At 50.2% G+C, this 20038-nt stretch overlaps 2 long non-coding RNA genes across 2 annotated transcripts in view; one reads left to right on the top strand and one right to left on the bottom strand.

Moving 5' to 3' along the window:
* The window catches only part of LOC307225369, a 34542-nt gene extending 21085 nt beyond the window's left edge, over positions 1-13457 (bottom strand). The window contains exon 1 of the long non-coding RNA XR_013842940.1: positions 13179-13457. This is a non-coding gene — a long non-coding RNA (uncharacterized lncRNA). The remainder of the gene's footprint in view (positions 1-13178) is intronic.
* The window catches only part of LOC307225316, a 110113-nt gene that overhangs the window by 57167 nt on the left and 32908 nt on the right, over positions 1-20038 (top strand). The window lies entirely within an intron of this gene.

Genomic DNA, 20038 nt, shown 5'->3' with positions numbered 1-20038 from the left:
AAAGAATGGATGCTTTTGAATTCTGGTGCTGGAGGAGACTCTTGAGAGTCCCATGGACTGCAAGAAGATCCAACCTCTCCATTCTGAAGGAAATCAGCCCTGAGTGCTCAATGGAAGGACAGATCCTGAAGCTGAGGCTCCAAGACTTTGGCCACCTCATGAGAAGAGAAGATTCCCTGGAAAAGACCCTGATGTTGGGAAAGATGGAGGGCACAAGGAGAAAGGGACGACAGAGGACAAGATGTTTGGATAGTGTTCTTGAAGCTGCCAACATGAGTTTGACCAAAGTGCGGGAGGCAGTGGAAGACAGGAATGCCTGGCGTGCTCTGGTCCAGGGGGTCACGAAGAGTCTGACATGACTAAACAACAACAACAACAATTTTAAGCTGTATTTTAATCAATTGTTTGATTGTGTTTTAATGTATTTGTTATTTGATGTTAGCCACCCTGAGTCTTGGCCGGGGAGGGCGGGGTATAAATAAAAAATATTTACTTACATTATTATTATTATTATTATTATTATTATTATTATTATTCGCATGCAGACTTTCATCCAAAGACCACAGGGTGGTTCACATCATCATATAACAAAAACAAACCAATAACACACCCCAAACACATTTAAAAGGCCGTTGAATGTTAATAAGCCAAAGGCCTGGTTGAAGAGGAATGTTTTCACCTGTATGCCATTATTTTTTGTTTTCCCTTATGCAGGTTGAGCAGATGAGAAGCAAGCAAGCATGCAAGATCCATTCCAGAACTGTGTCAATTTCCGCCAGCCAAAACTAAAACAAAAATCTCTTTGCAACCTTTTCCAACTGGTTCTGCTATTATTCCCTGGGATTCAAACTTGCACAAACTCTCCCAACCCAGCAGTTGAGGTATAATATTACCGTATTTTTTGCTCCATAAGATGCACTTTTTTCCTCTTAAAAACTAAGGGGAAATGTCTGTGTGTCTTATGGAGCAAATGTGTGGTCCCTGGAGCTAAACTGCTGAGTGTGGCACGCTTCTGAGCCGCTCTTTGGGGCTGGCGGGGGAAACCCCGGGTGCCGGCAGAGCAACCGGAGCTTCCCCCTCCAGCCCCGAGAAGCTGCGCAGTGCTCCCTCTAGCTGTTCTAGCTTCTGCCTTAGTGGCTCGAAGCCTCCGCCGGGCAGCTGGGAGCCTTAATCCCACTGCCCTGCAGAGGCTTCGCGTGGCTACCCCTGGCTTTTGTGGGAGGTGAGCCCTCTGGTCCGGTGCGTCTAATAGAGCGGAAAATACGGTAATTCCATTGGATTGGCGTGTGCCCCTGCCCTCCCTCACCAAAAGTCTCATGAGAGAGGGAAGAGGGCATCTGGCATAACCATCAGCAGCAGACAGCACCAGGTTAAGGGGCTGGAATGGGCTGCAAAGCTGCTACTGGACCAAATTCCAGGCATGGGCACCAACATAAGCACATCAGGCTAGTGGCTCACCTTGTCTGTCATCCTGTCATCACAGTGGTCAGCCAGGTGTCCCAGTGGGAAACTTGCAAGCAAGACCCAGGCACAACAGTGTGGGAATGTTCAGGGTGGCAGGAGAGGATATATTGTTTGTTAATATCCTTCCTAACTTGTGCTCGCAAGTTCCTTTACTTAGCAGAGTTATATTCCCCTTTTTACATGCACAGCAGATAGCTGGTTGCAGGCTCGTGTGAGCCTCTCACTATTATACAATTCAGTCTGTCTCAGATTGAATTGTACATTCCTGGTAAGTTCCCTTGAATAAAGGGAATAAAGATGCCACAATCTTATTCAAAGTCAATAAAAGAAGTTTACTCACATCAGTTCAGAGTTGGATTCCTGAAGGTAGACTTAGTTACAAATATGTACGTGTGGATCTACCCCATACGGGGGAATAATCCCAGTGCTTCTGTTAGCTGAGAGCTAGCAGAGCAGTCCTAGCTAAAAGCTGGTCCAACGAAGAAGGGAGTCAAAAAGAGAGAGGTGTGCTGCGTGACTCGTCCTTTTGTTACCTGAACAGGTTAGGTCACGCCCACCGTCTATCACATGCAAAAGGAAGGATGCTCCAGCCAGGAGGAACAGGAACTTTTGACTGGCTGGACCAAACATTCCCTTGCATGTCTTCTCTAGCATTACAAGGAATGTTGTACTTGACTGCCTCTCATTGATCACATCCCACAAACAGCAAGTCCCCCTTCCTGCAGTTTCCAGAAACTGGGGTTCATTCAGATGTTTTGGGACTACAACTCCCATTTTCCCTAGCTAACAGGACCAGTGGTCAGGGATGATGGGAATTGTAGTCTCAAAACATCTGGAGGGCCGAGTTTGCCCATGCCTGGTCTAATCCTCTTTTAAAGCCACCCATATGTCCCTATAAGCTCAGGTTATTTGAGACACCACCTTACAAGTCACGTGATCTGCAGGAAAGTTTCTCCTGCAAGTTTCAAAAATCCCAGAAGCCCTCTCTGCCTTTTAGGTGGCAGCTCCTGTTCTGTGGAATCGCACTCCTGTCAAGATACTATCTGCACTTTTCAGAAATGATTGAAGATGTTTTGTTCAGGCAGGCTCCCCCAGCTGGATAAATGGGCCTTTTTGAGGAGCCTTGGTTTTCCTATTGCGTTGCATTAAACACATCTGCTGGGGGGGGGGTTGTGTGGTTTTAAGCGGTTTTTTTCTTTGCTTTTTAAACAGTCCACAATTGTGTAGAAGGCGATTCGTAAATTAATGGCAGTGACGGTACTTTCAGCCTGTCATTCCCCATGTTTGTTACAATGCCTGGATTCTGTCTCCCAAATCAAACAGCGCTTTGTTTTGAGCTCCACTAAACTATTAATTAAGGCTTTAATTAGTATTTGAAGCAATCTTAATATGCAGCACGGTTTGCAAATTTTGCAACTGTCCACTGAAATTAAAAAAAAAATTAGCTATGACTGGTGAGTTTCATAAATTTCATAAATGAAATCCAGCGGGATGCATTTAGTTTGTCTTTTGCTCAGACATTTCCTAATCATTTTCACACTAATTAATGTATGAATTGATTGCTTTGGGCTCCAGTTGTTTGATATTTTCTTACTTTGTTGTTGGTTTCTCTTTTTTTATTAAAAAAACCCCCTGTTTTGCTATTGATCCTCCCACTTAGCAAAGCAGTAATGAGTGGTGTTAGCAACAAAGTAATCAAAGTTCAATTCCTGCTTCATTAAACAAACAGAAACACCCAAAGTGGAGTTCTCTCTCTCTCTTTCATTTTGCAGAGAGAAAGATTGAAGTGTTTATCAGGGGCTTGTCTACACCAGAGCCAGTCTGAAGCCTACCAAGCCAAGGGATTCCTGCATTGCAAGGGATTCTTTGAGATCCTCTCCAACTCTCCAGTTCTAGGGTTCTGTATGACTCTCAACCATGAATCCCATTTCCTCCTGTGGCTGCAATGACCCACGGTCAAAGGGGAGCACAACATCGTTAATGGGGCACAGAGAGTCGACAGAAAGGATTGTACATTTCATGCACAACACAACAGAAATTGGTTGCACGCAATGACGCTGCCGGCAAAAGGTTCAGGACAGAGCAAAGGACCTGAACCAATGGATTCAAATTGCGAGAAAGGAGAAGGTGCCTAAACATCAGGAAGAACTTTTGGAGAGAGATACGACACGACACAATATGAATCTTTATTGTCATTGTCCCATACGGAATGAAATTGCAAAAAACTACGTACATCAGACATTCAAAAACCAGCAAGTCTGCTATCCCAGCCTGGTTAGCCCCCTAAAAACTCTGATACCCCATAATTAAATACAATATACTCCCATAGAGACTACCTTAAAGGTAAAGGGACCCCTGACCATTATGTCCTGTCGTGGCCGACTCTGGGGTTGTGGCGCTCATCTCGCTTTATTGGTCGAGGGAGCCGGCGTACAGCTTCCGGGTCATGTGGCCAGCATGACTAAGCCGCTTCTGGCAAACCAGAGCAGCGCACGGAAACGCCGTTTACCTTCCCGCCGGAGCGGTACCTATTTATCTACTTGCACTTTGACGTGCTTTTGAACTGCTAGGTGGGCAGGAGCAGGGACCGAGCAATGGGAGCTCACTCCATGGTGGGGATTCGAACCGCTGACCTTCTGATTGGCAAGTCCTAGGCTCTGTGGTTTAACCCACAGTACCACCCACATCCCTTGTTAGGAAGGATATTAATAAACAATATATCCTCTCCTGCCACCCTGAACATTCCCACAAAATGGGCAGTTAACATAGGACAGGCAGGGAGATCAACAGCAAAGCAAAGATTCTGTGCCATCTGGAAAATGGGTGGAGCCTCTCCCTGAGCTCTGAGATAGTGAGCAGATTGGAGAGTTTAGTATTGCAGCTGAGGATGATGTGGGCGGGAGAAAAATAGTTGCAGTCTGTAAAATGCGGCCAGCTACAGAGAGGCCAGGCCACAGCTGGTTTCTTTTTGAAGGCAAGGCTGCTGTGGCACCAGGGGAAGAAAGAACTCTCAGGGTGTCAATGCTGTGAGCCCCTTCATCGTAGGCTCAGGCTGTGTATATATGTGTAAATAAGCCGTATATCATAAAGACTCCCAAATCTCTGCTGTGCTTCATTTGCAAAGGAAACACGAACCCCGGGTAAGTGCCTGGAACCCCTGGAATCTCACAGCGCTTGGAGACTGGGATTGTGTGTAACATTATGTTAAGCTTTTGCCTTTAAGGAAGTAAATAATGAAGAAAATGGTGCTGGAAACTCCTTGGACCATCTCATATTACTGCAATTTTAAATTCAGAGAAACTTTAAGATCTTGCAAGATCAGAACTTTTCAACTCAATTGATAATGTTGCATTTGCAGCTCGGCAAGCAAATTGGAAATTATGACAAAATTGGTTCCCCCATTGCTAGTCGCTGTGCTTATCGTGCATATATTTGAGCTTTAATTGAATTTTCACAGTCTGTACTTTTTGAATTTCATGGCCATTTGACTCCACTATTTACATTTCTCTCCCCACACACCCTAATATAGATATAGATATTCCTGTCAGCTGAGGAAAGCACTTCATGGCTCCTGGATCCCAGCTGATGGAAACCGGAGGAGGGGAGAGTTGCTCTTGTGGTCGGATCCTGCCTGCTGGTTTCCCTTTGGAGACATCTGGTCAGCCACTGTGAGAACAGGATGCTGGACTAGGTGGGCACTGACCTGGCCCACCTGCGGAGCTCAAGTTTTGTTCTGACATTCTGTTGATCTGATTAAATGAGCTTTGAAAGGTAAAGGGACCCCTGACCATTAGGTCCAGTCGTGACCGACTCTGGGGTTGCAGCGCTCATCTCGCTTTACTGGCCAAGGGAGCCAGCGTACAGCTTCCTGGTCATGTGGCCAGCATGACTAAGCCGCTTCTGGCGAACCAGAGCAGTGCACGGAAACGCCGTTTACCTTCCTGCCAGAGTGGTACCTATTTATCTACTTCCACTGTGATGTGCTTTTGAACTGCTAGGTTGGCAGGAGCAGGGACCGAGCAACGGGAGCTCACCCTGTTGTGGGGCTTCGAACCGCCAACCTTCTGATCAGCAAGTCCTAGGCTCTGTGGTTTAACCCACAGCACCATCCGCATCCCTAAAGGAGCTTTAGTCCACAACAATTTCATTAAGATGACGCAAGAAACTTTGTGGTTTTAACACACATAAGTCCTTTTCCACGCAGTGCATAGCCAAGCGATGGACCTCTATATCCCTCAAGAGGAAGTGATGGCCATCAACTTGGATTCCTTTAAAAGAGGATTAGAGAAATCCATGGAGGAGGAGAGGGCCTACCTAGGGATGGATCTGCTATGAAACCAAGGAAGCTTGAGCTTCAAGGCCCCTAATATTCGAGGTTTGAGGAATCAATGGAGGCGTAAGTGCCAACGATTCAAACTTTTGTTTGGTTCAGAACCACCTTGGGGAGTTGGCTGTCCAAAGAGGAACAGGACATGAGCCAACAGTGTGACGCGGCAGCTAAAAAAGCCAATGCAATCCTGGGCTGCATCAATAGGAGTATAGCATCTAGATCAAGGGAAGTAATAGTGCCACTGTATTCTGCTCTGGTCAGACCTCACCTGGAGTACTGTGTCCAGTTCTGGGCACCACAGTTCAAGAAGGACACTGACAAACTAGAACGTGTCCAGAGGAGGGCAACCAAAATGGTCAAAGGCCTGGAAACGTTGCCTTATGAGGAACAGCTAAGGGAGCTGGGCATGTTTAGCCTGGAGAAGAGGAGGTTAAGGGGTGATATGATAGCCATGTTCAAATATATAAAAGGATGTCACATAGAGGAGGGAGAAAGGTTGTTTTCTGCTGCTCCAGAGAAGCGGACACGGAGCAATGGTTCCAAACTACAAGAAAGAAGATTCCACCTAAACATTAGGAAGAACTTCCTGACAGTAAGAGCTGTTTGACAGTGGAATTTGCTGCCAAGGAGTGTGGTGGAGTCTCCTTCTTTGGAGGTCTTTAAGCAGAGGCTTGACAACCATATGTCAGGAGTGCTCTGATGGTGTTTCCTGCTTGGCAGGGGGTTGGACTCGATGGCCCTTGTGGTCTCTTCCAACTCTATGATTCTATGATTCTATGATTCTAGGACCACTGCAACACGTTGCCTCCAATTTCTACTTGTGAATAACCTTTCCAGAATAATTCCACAGTCAATGGTTTTGGAAAATGCTGAGATACTGGGCGGCTCCCAAACAAGTGTCACCTATGGGACTGCCTCTCCTGGTATGTCCAATGGAGGACCTTGCGGTCTTCAAATCTTGGAGATCCCAGGCCACAGGGAGGTTAGGCTGGCCTCAACCAGAGCCAGGGCTTTTTCGGCCGTGGCCCCGATCTGGTGGAACGCTCTGTCCCAAGAGACTAGGGCCCTGCGGGACTTGACATCTTTCCGCAGGGCCTGCAAGACAGAGCTGTTCTGCCTGGCCTTTGGCCAAGGCCCAGTCTGACCCCCTTCTTTGGTAATCCTCTCAGAACTCTAGCCCAAAGGTTGCCATTAATTTGATTTTGAACTGATTTTAAAATGAATTGATTTTAGAATGCTGTGTTACTTTTATTGTTGTTAGCCGCTCTGAGCCTGGCTTCAGCTGGGGAGGGCAGGATATAAATAAATTTATTATTATTATTATTATTATTATTATTATTATTATTATTATTAAAAACAATACAGCATTAAATATTAAAAACTTCCCTAAACAGGGATGCCTTCAGATGTCTTTTAAAAATAAGATAGCTGCTTATTTCCTTCACATCTGATGGGAGGGCGTTTCACAGGGTGGGCGCCACCACCGAGAAGGCCCTATGTCTGGTTCTCTGTAACCTCACTTCTCGCAATGAGATGTCATAAGAATACAATAAGATCCTGCTGGATCCAGCCAATGGCCCACCTATTCCAGCATCCTGTTCCTCTCTCGGTGGCCAACCAGGTGCCCATTACGGAAAGCCTGCAAGCACAACCCGAGCGCAAGAGACCTCTCCCCTCTTGTGGTTTCCAACATCTGGCACAGCATAGCCATAGATAGTCCTCCCCTTCATGAACTTGTCTAGTCCTGTCTTAAAGCCATCTATGTTGGTGTTCACCACAACGTCCTTTAATTTAACTAGGTGTAGCACTAAGAAGTACTTCCTTTTATCTGTCCTGCGGTTTGGTCACACCAACCCTCCATCTCTCCAGAGAGTTTCTGTGGCCAATGTTATGCGAAAGCTGCCATGGCTGAGAGATCCAGGAGAATTGGCAGGGACTAATTCCTTTTGGCTTTGGTCATCCATCAAGGTGACTAAGGCAGTCTCAGTACGGAGGAAAGGCCTGAATCCAGATGGAAATGGATCTAGAAACTCAGTCCATCACTGGCCTTGTTTGCAGGTGGTTCCTCCGGTTCGGGGGTGGGGGTGGGGGTGGGACTGGGGGAGTTGCTTCTCGTCTTGATTGAGACGCAGTTGAGGAAACTATGAATTTAGCCCTTCACTCCTGCGGGTACAAATGCAGTAAATATTGCCTAGAACTTTAAATACAACGCAATGCTGTAGAAACGTTTCACCATGTAACGGGAAATGTGACCATGATTACCAGCTGAAGGCATGGATCTCTTTTCTTTGATGGCTGCTTGCTAATGAGCCCTCCTGTCCAGGGGGTGTCCTGATAATTATCTGAAGGGGCTCATGAAGGCAACCCCTGGACTGCACTCACATGAAAGTGGCAGATAGACAGCGGAAGGGACCCTGAATTAGAGGCAGGGAAGATGTTCCAGTGTGAGAGACTACAAGAGGAGAGCAAAGCTCCCAGGCTTAGATCAGGGGTCAGCAAACTTTTTCAGCAGAGGGCCGGTCCACTGATCCTCAGACCTTGTGGGGGCCAGACTATATTTTGAAGAAATGAACAAATTCCTATCCCCCCAAAATAACCCAGAGATGCATTTGAAATAAAAGCACACATTCTACTCATGTAAGAACACGCTGATTCCCGGACTGTCTGCGGGCCGGATTGAGAAGGCGACTGGGCCGGATCCAGCCCCCAGGGCTTAGTATGCCTACCCATGGCTTAGAGGGCTGGATTAAAAGACTGATTTTGGACAGAGAGAAAGTTCTGCATGTGTGAGTGTTTTTTGTATTCTGGTTACCCTGTTGCTGATTTTCTTCTCCCTTTATTTTTATGCTTCTGTTGTTATGAGACTCTGTATTGTATTACACATTAATGCTATTATTATTATTATTATTATTTAGTTGTATGACTGTTCTGGTTTTCACATTGCCAAGATATTGTGTCATATACTGACATTTGCAAGCTGTGCTACCATAATGACTAAGGCCTTAAATGACAATTTTAGGATATACTTTGGTGATAAAGATTTAACTTAATATTTTTAACTGCTGTTATATCTGTATTGTCCCTGTTATACCCAATTGCAAACTCAAATGTATCCCTATCATGTTTTAGGACTTCCCTGATATTGTATGTGAGCTGGAACTGGTCTGTGACTGAAATAATAAATTTATTCAATTTACAGTGGTACCTTGGGTTAAGTACTTAATTCATTCTGGAGGTCCGTTCTTAACCTAAAAATGTTCTTAACCTGAAGCACCACTTTAGCCAATGGGGCCTCCTGCTGCAGCCAGAACACAATTTCTGTTCTTATCCTGAAGCAAAGTTCTTAACCTGAGGTACTATTTCTGGGTTAGCGGAGTCTGTAACCTGAAGCATCTGTAACCTGAGGTACCACTGTACTGACATTTGTGTTCATCATTGTTAACTTCCCTGTGGAGTTTTGACAAAAGGCAGTATATAAATTTAACAAAGGATAATATTAATAATAATTTCTTCAATAGCCACTAGTGGCATCTGAGCTAGGGCACACCCCACATGCTCATGGCGAAACACTTGGGGGTCACAGTACAGTCATCAGACGAAAAACAAGTCGTGGAGCTGGCTGGGAGTGAGGTGGAGAGAAGGGGGAATTCAAATGCAAGATTATTTTCTGGTTGCTGTTTTTGACTGATGCTCTTCTGCAGACAAGCAATGGTTCTTAGCTGTCTCTGCTTGCTGAACAAACTACTTGCAAGCAAACAGCATCAACGCACCAGGTATCTCTTGAATGATCTCCTCATAATGTTATGGACTCTGTATCACAGGCTTCACTAACCTTGTGCTCTCCAGATGTTCTGGACTAAAATTCCCCAGAAGGCAAGACCGTATTTGCTGGGGCTGGAGGGCACCAGGTTGGGGATGGGACTTTGACAGATGCCCGTGGGATACTCACAGAAATGGGAAACAAGGCTGATGAAACAATGATGACGAATTGCGATTTAAGAAGCATTGAGTTGAGTGACCGTCCATCGGACACGTTTACAGCTGGGAATCTGCAGAGGCCTTCAAGCTCCAAGGAGGTTGTGAAACCCTGTTGGAGCACGAATCAGTGGCCAGGCAAATGATGGGAGTGGGACAAGAGCCCACCCCTCAGCCCTGCCCAGGTGGTTGCTCAGCTCACTACACATCCATCGAACCGATGAAGCGCTGCATGTCACAACAGCAACCCAAGCGGCAGGCCGCGTAAGGTTCACTGACTGGCACAGGCTGGCGAGCCTTGCAGGGAGACTGGCAATGGCCATGATGTATCGCTAGGGTTAGCATCACACAGACAATCAGGAAACACACGAAGCCACAGATGGGACCACCAAAGGAGAGACAGACAAAAACAAAAAGCCTGCCCAGTATTGGCACTTAAATCTCTTCCTGTCTCCATTCTGGAAATCCACAGCTCCAAGGGAAATGAACCCATTTTTATTTTTATTTTTTTGCAACAAAGCCATATTTTCACCTCCAGGCCTGCCTAAAGGTAAAGGTAAAGGGACCCCTGATCGTTAAGTCCTGTCTGGGGTTAAGTCAAGACTGAGGTTGCGGCTCTCATCTCGCTCTATAGGCTAAGGGAGCCGGCATTTGTCTGCAGACAGCTTCTGGGTTATGTGGCTAGCATGACTAAACCGCTTCTGGTGAACCAGAGCAGCGCATGGAAACGGCATTTACCTTCCCGCTGGAGCGGTACCTGTTTATCTACTTGCACATGACATGCTTTTGAACTGCTAGATTGGCAGGAGCTGGGACAGAGCAACGGGAGCTCACCCCGTCGCAGGGATTTGAACCGCCGACCTTCTGATCGGCAAGCCCTGGGCTCTGGGTTTGAACCAGAGTGCTACCCGCGTCCCCTTCCAGGCCTGCCTAAAGGTAAAGAGTAAAGGAACCCTTGACCATTAGGTCCAGTCGTGGCCGACTCTGGGGTTGTGGCGCTCATCTCGCTTTACTGGCCGAGGGAGCCGGCGTATAGCTTCCGGGTCATGTGGCCAGCATGACTAAGCCGCTTCTGGCGAACCAGAGCAGCGCACGGAAACACCGTTTACCTTCCCGCCGGAGTGGTGCCTATTTATCTACTTGCACTTCACATGCTTTTGAACTACTAGGTTGGCAGGAGCTGGGACCGAGCAACGGGAGCTCACCCCGTTGCGGGGATTCAAATCGCCGACCTTCTGATCAGCAAGTCCTAGGCTCTGTGGTTTAGACCACAGCACCACCCGCGTCCCCTTCCAGGCCTGCCTACTAGTGTTTAAATCTACAGCAAGGAGCAAAGGGTTTGGGTGCTTGACTAAGTGCGCAGGGATGGGGAGACACAGCTAGGAAGGAACCCGCCTGCCTTGACTGTGAAAGACAAGCCCATAACTTGCAACCTGTTTGGTCTCTCCATGACTGGATGAATCTGCAAGATTTCCAGAGAAGACACCAGCAAACCTTTGCAGCCTGCAGCTGCAGATGAACTGGATCTCAGACGCTGGCAATGGCTTGCTGGTGATTTGACAGCTGTGGTCATTCCATGCTCCTAAGGCAAGTTCTGGAGCTCCAGAGTGAGCCAAAGGAACTGTGAAGCCCACAGACACTCCCAGCCTCCTTTCCAGACTGCTGCGGCTAAAAAGTTCCCCTTCCCATATGGGTGCTTTGTTTTAAAGAAGTGTTTCTTAGCAGGGCTCTTTGAGGCCACCTTCTGCTGCTCACTTGTTGTTGTTCTACAGACCCTTCTCTATTCCTGCGGCCACTCTGTTGCTCCCAGCTAAGCAAATCACTCCTTGCCAGGAACAGCCGTGGCTGAATCAGCCTTTGGTATGCCACGGGTCTGACATTTTCAGTGTGGCCCTCTCTGTGTGGGCCACAAGACACCTCAAGGTGCCTGCCCCCCGCATTTCTCCTGTCAGTTCCTCCATCCTTGGCACAGCCCATCCTCCCTGGTTCACCAAACCTGGCAAAGGCAGCCTTTCGGAACCCAAACACAGAGGAGGAGGAGTGCCCTCTCTGGTGCCATCATATTGCAGAGCCTCATGACCCAGCGTCGCACCAAACCCAAGCCGGAACCAGCCTTGCTCTTCTTGGCAGTCATCATGCACCATGCCAGCCGCAGACGGGCACCAGTGTACCGCATCCCAAGATGACCCCGAAGGTGACATTCCTTGCAGTGGGCACCTCAATGCCCACGTTGGCCACTCAGCCGGCCGGCCAGTTGCGGCGCAAAGTTTAATAGCACTGCTATGTGGTCTGTCCTCCTGCATGGAAGCTTAATGAGCTTCCATTAGCCCTCCAGCCCACTGGGGAATGGGCTCTCTGTGTGACCAAGGCAGAGCCCCCTGCAGAAAGGCTGGCACCCCTGGCTGGCCTCGGGGCATCGCTGCCCAACAGGAGCCAAGCAGTGGGCGCAGCGCCTTCATCGGGCCAGGACCGAGCGGAGAGCTGTCCGGCGCCGGTGGTGCTGAAAGCGGCCGAGGGAAGGCTGCCGGGCTCAGACACTCTCGGGGGCGGCGGCGGGGGGGGGGCGCCACCCAAGGAGGCCAGCGCCTTGTCCTTTTTGCTCCAGCCAGGAGACGGTGGCAGCCCCCTGGAGACATCGCAAGGCCAGGTTGGGCTCCATGCAGCGTGCGTGCTGGAGAGCGTCCAGGGGTCATTTCTGAGGGGCGCGACCCACACACAACCCATAGGGAGAGAAGCGCCCGCCCCCGGCTCCAAAGGCGGAGACCACCGAAGGAGTCAGCGGAGCGGGGGAACTGGGGTGAGGGGCTGGGGCGGACCTCGAGGGCCCCGCTGCCTTTGGAGAGGATGCGGCGTCGGAGGGGAGACCGCGCCGGGCTACCTGCAGAGCCCGCCGGGCTGAGGTCGGACAGCCGGAGCGGCGGGCGCACCAGCCCCGGAAACTGCCTTCTACAGACTCAGACCTTTAGCCTATCCAATTCAGTAGTGCCTACACTGACTGGCAGCTCTCCAGGCTTTCTAGTCGGAGTTTCTCCCAGCCCAGCTGGAAGATACCGTCGGGTCTGGACCTGGAAGAACCTTCCGCGTGCAAAGCCACGGAATTGCGACTCGTCTCCGTGAGGGAAGCGGGCGCTGCCAGGCGGCAGTCTCTGCTCGACGGCGCTTGCGTTTCCGGATCTCCCGGGGTGAGAGCGTGCCCGCCATCCTACCGCACCCGCGGAGCTCAACGCCCCCTCCCTCGGCACTCCCCGCACCTCACCTCCTCAAACTCGCAAGCAAAGGATCTCGGCGGGATCAGAGGAATGGGGAGGGGCGGAGGGGCGGGCAGTCCGGCCTTCCTAGCCCACCCCCAGCTCCTGCCGAAGCTCAGTCCCGGGTGGCCCGAGGAGCCCCCGCGGGGCGAGGCACCTACCTGGGGGTCGCGGGGAGGGGGTCCTCCCGCGGGTCTTGCCGCCGCCACGGCCCTCCGGAGTCACGTCTCTCCTCCTCCTCCATCACCACCCCCTCTGCATCAAGAAAGCGCCCCATGGCAAGCTCCTTCCACTTGGCGGGGTCGGGCGGAGGGGAGGCTCCAACGCCCCCCCGCCCCATGCAAAGTCTTGCAGCTCGCACCGGCCGCCTTTCCTGGGCGCCCCTCGGAGAAGATGGAGCCCCCAGAAGCCTAGGGGAGGCAGGCAGGCAGGCGGCGGCGGCGGCGGCGCGGCTCCTCCATCCAGTCTGCCGCTGACCTGCATTGACGTCATTGCGTCATTAGGTTTCCCCTGGAAACACGGAGGGGCTAAAAATAGCAAGCCGCCGCTTCGGTCCGGGAGAGCGGCGCCGGCCGCGCGAGGAGCCCGTCCGGCCTGCGGGCCACGGCAGGAGCCCAGCAGCAGCGGTAAAGGGCCCCGGGGCCCGCGGGGCTGGAGAGAGACTGGCCGTCGAAAGGCGCCCCCTCCCTCCTTTGCTCGCGCCCTGGGGGCCGGGTGGGAAGGGCCCTGGGCCTCCCCAGGTCTCTAGACTGGGGGTGGGGGTGGCACGCGCGCCCTACTGCCTGGACCCAGGGACTCCGACGCCAACCCAACTCCAACCCTTCTCCCCGAAGGACGCGAGCCCACCAAAGCGCTCTTCCTCCCGACGGCGCAGGAGGGCTGGCTCCCCCCACAAGCGGAACGAGGGTGCCGCCCGCCTCCTGGCGCCCAGCCCAGAGGCCTTTGCCTCCTTCCCACACGCGCCGTCGGGGATTTGCCCGGGTTAAGCGCCCAGCCTTTGGGCGAGCGGCCCGCGAAGGAGATCCGCGCTACCCCCTTTCATCTCCTGCTCGCTCCCTTGACACACTGTCCGGGCATCTGTGTATATGGGGCGGGAAGGGGGTTTCTTGCCTGCCTCGGAGCCCTCCCCACTCAGGTGTTTGCTGAGCAAAAAAAAAGAAAGAAAAATGACGAATAAGAAGTGCAGCGGCGCTAAAAATAGACGGGGCAAGCTTGGTTTAGCAGCCCGTCGGAGGAGGGCGAGGTCCCGCGAAGCCAGGAGGCACTGCCGGCTTTCCGAGCTGCAAGAGAGCGTACCCTTGCCAAGGAGGGTGCGGACGCTGCCAAGGTGGGCTTGTTCCTGGTGTCTCTTGGGTGCGGGGGGGGGGGGGCAACAGAGTTCGCTGGGCTCAGCATACTGCTGGTGGATTGGACCCTCTGCTGCACCGGCGGAAGATGCAAACGAGCGTGAAATTTGCATACAGTTTGTGCCATAGGCAAGTTTTTGCCCTTTTTTGCTGGTGGGAGTTGTTGTTGAGTCCTTTAGTGGTGTCCGCCTCTTGGTGACCCCCTGGACCAGAGCACTCCAGGCACTCCTGTCTTCCACTGCCTCCCGCAGTTTGGTCAAACTCATGCTGGTAGCTTCGAGAACACTGTCCCACCATCTCATCCTCTGTCGTCCCCTTCTCCTTGTGCCCTCCATCTTTCCCAACATCAGGGTCTTTTCCAGGGAGTCTTCTCTTCTCATGCGGTGGCCAAAGTCTTGGAGCCTCAGCTTCAGGATCTGTCTTTCCAGTGAGCACTCAGGGCTGATTTCCTTCAGAATGGAGAGGTTTGATCTTCTTTCAGTCCATGGGACTCTCCAGAGTCTCCTCCAGCACCAGAATTCAAAAGCATCCATTCTTCGGCGATCAGCCTTCTTGATGGTCCAGCTCTCACTTCCATACATCACTACTGGTGGGGGAAGAGGGCCCCAAAATTAACTGGGCGTCACCCATAAATGGGAAGGTGCCTGACAGCCAAGTTGTCAAGAGAAACGGCTCGCCCTGCATAATTTCTGTCTGCCACATAGCCTCCATCGCCAAGCAAACCAGGCAAAGAATTATAGAACCATAGAGTTGGGATTTCAGATATCGAAAGGGCTGCCCCGGTGGAAGGAGGAGCAAGCGAGGTTTCTGCTCCTCTCGAGGACAGTACCAGAACCAATGGATTCAAATGGTAGGAAAGGAGATTGCGACTAAACATCAGGAAGAACTTTCTGAGGGTAGGAGCTGCTTGACAGTGGGCCAGACTCCCTGTTGGTGGTGGGCTCACCATTGCTGGACGTTTCTAGCCGGAGGTTGGATGGCCACCTGTTAGAGGCTCTTTAGCTGTGATTTCTGCATTGCAGGGGGTCAGTCTGGATGACCCTTGGGGTCCCTTCCAACCCTACAATTCCATGATTAGTTTCCTCACATTAAACTCCAGTTCACTGAAGTTCAGTGCATGCTTCACAGCTGCCTGAAATGCACACGACTCATCTTAACCACAGTTTCTGTTTCCTTATCAGAAGGTTTGAGGGAAAAGGCATCACCAAACAAGAGTATTTCTCCGGAAGCTGCAGGGATACCTATGGATTGTGGTTAACCTCAAATGCCAGGCGTGGAAGCACACAGGAGCTGGAAGAAGCAGAAATGTGTACACAGCCCTAGGTTGTGGTGCTTTTACACTCTGTGAGCACAACAGCAGCCCCAAAGCCGGGACATCCTGTGTGTTTCCAGGGTCCTTGTAGACACGACGGCTTGTCTTGGTAGTTTAAACTAGTTTCTTAGTTTCAGACACTTTTAAACTAGCGTATTGTTAATGCATTTCTTTTGAAAGTATGTGTTTCAATTTAGCTTAACAGCTTTTTAATGAATGTGCCCCTTTTGACGCAGTGAAATTGCTTGAGATTGGAAGGAATTTTTTTATTTTGTTTTGACTATGGCAGACCAACACGGCTACCTATCTGTAATTGAGATTTTCCGTTATTGTCTTTGCCAGTCATTAGGTGATCAAATGCTGGAGTTTGTTCAGGCAGGCAAAAGTTCCTAAAAGGGATGTTAGGGTTTCAGGAGAGGGCAGGAGACTTTCATGCAACACACCTCGCAAGACATGTTAATTGGCTGCTTCATAACTGATGTATTAGCGCACCTGGCTGTCTTAAGTGGGGAGGGCTCCCTTAGGAGCAAAGAGTCTGTTCACCTTGAAGTCTCTCTCTCTCCCTCTCCCCTCCCTCCCAGTGGCATAGCTAGCTGCTCGGGTGCCCGGTACAGTGCATGCACCCTGCAGCCAGGGCCGGGGCGAACGCGCTACGTGGAGCCTCTCCGCAGCCTCCCCCTCAGCTATAGGGCAGGTGAGGTGGTGGGCAGACGCAAGCCCCACACTGCTCAAAAAAGCAGCACGGAACTTGCAGGCTGTCTGCCCGCCGCCTCCCCCTCAGGAGAGACGCGTGGCCCAGGCACGCTGCAGGCCCCACAGTCTGGTGCCCAGTGCCCCCGCCTCAGCTACTAGCTTAGGAAGGGGGGGTGCGGGAGTTATTATTTTTCTTTTAAAAAAGTGTTGTGGGCCCATTTTTTTAAAAAAAACACAGACATATTTTTGCCATATTTTTTCACCCTCCTCAGTGATTACATCTGGGGCGGCCCGCACCCCCCTTCCTATGCCACTGCTCCCTCCCACTCCTTTATACCTTTTCCAGGAAAAACTGACAACCTCAACCACACCTGAACCCCCCCCCCCAAGTCTTTTGCTTTGTTCCCTAGAGCTTTGTCCTCAGATTTTCTGCATTCATAGTTGTACCTGGCAGTGCCATTCGTTCAGGGTCTAAGAGCTCCTTCCTTCTCGGACTGTGGAGTCAGAGTCCAGCCACCATGGTTCATAGCCATCCATAGACTTATCCATGCATTTGTCTAATCCTCTTTTCAAGCCATCCAGGTTGGTGGTCATCACTGCCTCTTGTGGGAGTGAGTTCCATAGGTTAACCGTGCACTGAATCAACAAGTCCTTTCTTTTATCTGTCCTGATCTTTCAAAAAAGGAAGATTCCCCACAGGTTCAGCTGATCCTCTCTTTTCCATAAAATAGCCCAAATACTGCCCACTTTGGAGGCGGGGGGCCGGCGGGGGGAACTAGACTGGTGACTTAAATGAGAAATAAAGAAATGAGAAATTAATTCATTCTGGAGGACCGTTCTTAACCTGAAACTGTTCTTAACCTGAGATACCACTTTAGCTAATGGGGCTTCCCGCTGCAGCCATCGCACCACAATTTCTGTTCTCATCCTGAAGCTAAGTTCTTAACCCGAGGTACTATTTCTGGGTTAGTGGAGTCTGTAACCTGAAGCGTCTGCAACCCGAGGTACCACTGTACTTCCTTGAATTTGCAGGATAGGGTTGCCCAGCAGGGAGCTAAAGTTGACTGAAGGCTTTCGTAGGCTGACAAGACCCACAACGTGGCCGCCTCTGGGTTGTGAGAAGACTCTTGCCTGATTTTGCAGCCTTTGGCTTCTGCAAGGCTGAGAAGATGAAGGAGAGTCAGGGGCCTCATCCTCTTGAGTCTTAAGGGCTGCATCCTCCAGCTGAGAAGCCCTTGAATAGCTGCTGGTGGCCCCACCCTGAAAGAAGTGGCCTGAGCTCCATCCTGACAGTCTCCCTCTGTGTGCTGCAAGGTCCTAAAGTGGTGTGGTGGGGTCACCATCCAGTCAAATATATTGCTTTAGAGTCTGGGAAGTGAAGGAGAAATGAAGGAGGAAGCATGCAAAATTCCCGTTAACCGAACAAGGAAGTTAAGCAGTCCAATACAGAACGAGTCACAAGAGTCATTGTTGCAAGGAACAAGTAAGGGCATAGTCCTCCTGGATTACTGGCAGGTCAAAGACTCATCTAGTCCATCACCCTCTTTCTCATAGTGGCCAGCTGGATGCTGAAGGAAAGCCCACAAACAGGGCCGTCTTACCCATAGGTGCTTGGGGGGCACGGCACCCAGGTGCCAGGCTCTCAGGGGCACCAGGCTGAGAGTCTAGGGCCCGAGAGTTGAGTCCGCGGTAGAGCCCGCCCATCGGTCAGAGCATCATGGTGGGCTCTTCTGCTACGGGCGGCTCTGGGCCGAGAATTCGGGGGCAACTGAGCCAATGAGATGCTGAGGCAGCCAGGCAGCTCCGCCCTCCTGCACATCTGGGACTGGGCAACCGGGGGGGGGGGGGCGCCAGGCAGATCTTTGCCCCCCAGTGCCGCATATGCTTAAGACAGCCCTGCCCACAAGCAGGACCTGAGGGCAGCAGCATTCAGGGCAGAGGAAAATAAGTCCTTCTTCATGTGGCGCAGAGTTAAACTATGGAACTCACTGCCGCAGGAGCAGTGATGGCCACCAACTTGGATGGCTTTAAAAGAGGATTCAACAAATTTGAGCAGGAGGCAAGGGCTATTGAGGGCTCCTAGCCAGGAGGGCTCTGCCCTGCCTCCACAATGGTGTGGGAATGTTCAGGGATTTAGGAGAGGATATATTGTTTGATTATAGCCTTTCCAACTTGTGTTCACAAGTTGACAATTTAGCAGAGTAACATTCCCCTTTTTAAACTCACAGCGGATGCGTTTGCTCAGGCTCGCTAAAGCCTCTATAATAACTGTTCTGGTATTTTCCCCTTATTCCCTCGTAAAAGATAAGACACGACACAGTCTTCTATAAAAGTATAAAAAAAGAGTTTACTCACATTCTGTTCACAATCGGATCTCAGAAGGCAGACTTAGCTTAGAAAAGTAACATACACCTGGAAACTATCTCATAAGAAGTCAGTTCCTCTGTCCTCTCTTGGCTGGAAGCCAAGAGAGCATCTTTGGCTAAGCAGATGTTGCTTCTTCGATGCATGTAGTCAAAGAGAGAGAGGTGGCTGCCCTGCCCTGTGCTTTTGTCGTTACCTGCACAGGTGAGGCCACGCCCACCTCTGGTCACATGCAGAGGAAGTCCGTCCCAGCCCAGAAGGAAACAGGAAGTTGACCTGCTGGCTGGACAAACATTCCTCCCCATGTGTAAACATGTTCACTCTAGGAATGTTGTACTTGACTGCTCTTGTGTTTCACAAACCACAAATGGAAGCAGCAACACTTCTGCCTACCAGTTGTTGGAAACAAACGGGGGCTTGGGGGGGTGCAGAAAGGGCTCTTGTGCTCCAGTCCTGCTTGTGGGTTTCCACAGTCATCTGCTTGGCCATTGTGCTCAGGATGCTGGACTAGATGGGGCATTGGCCTCATCCAGCAGGACCTTCTTCACTGTGATGTACTCTCAAGTCCTGCTTGCAGGCTCCCCATACAGGGCTGGGTGATATATCAATATATAATCCAAAATCAATTCGAAGTTTATACAGTGGTACCTTGGTTCTCAAACGCCTTGGTTCCCTTACACCGAAAACCCGGAAGTAAGTGTTCCGGTTTTCAAATGTTTTTCAGAAGCTGAACATCCAAATAAGGCTGTCGGCTATTTTTTCTGGGGATCCTGCACCAATCAGAAGCCGTGCCTTGGTTTCTGAGCATTTCAGAAGTGAAATGGACTTCTGGAACAGATTAAGTTTGAGAACAAAGGTACCACTGTATTTGGCGCTTTTGTTTTTGCTATTTATTTTGCGTTTTTGTTTTTGATGCTTTTTCGGTTAATTTGTTTTTGTGACAGTGTGGAACCCAGTTCAGCTACTGATTGATTGATTGATTGATTGATTGATTGATTGTGTGACTGTGGAGATGGATAAAAGCCCCCCATCCAAACAATGACTATCATCAGTGCAAGTAAGAAAAATAATGATTTTAATTTTTATCATCTGCAATACTGTCTTATTCATTTTATAGTACAGTACATTATTGCTTTCGTTTTATGGATCAGTGGTCTCATTAGATAGTAAAATTAATGTTAAATTGCTGTTTTAGGGGTTCTTTTTAAAAGTCTGGAATGGATTAAACCATATTACATTGCTTTCTATGGGAAAATGCACCTTGGTTTTGGAACGCTTTGGTTTTGGAGCGGACTTCCGGAATGGA

This window comes from Podarcis cretensis (genome assembly GCF_951804945.1).
Source record: "Podarcis cretensis genome assembly, chromosome: 10".
In the NCBI taxonomy this organism is placed as follows: domain Eukaryota; kingdom Metazoa; phylum Chordata; class Lepidosauria; order Squamata; family Lacertidae; genus Podarcis; species Podarcis cretensis.
Note: the sequence above shows the minus strand (reverse complement) of the source record. Positions and strands in the feature narration are given on the sequence as shown.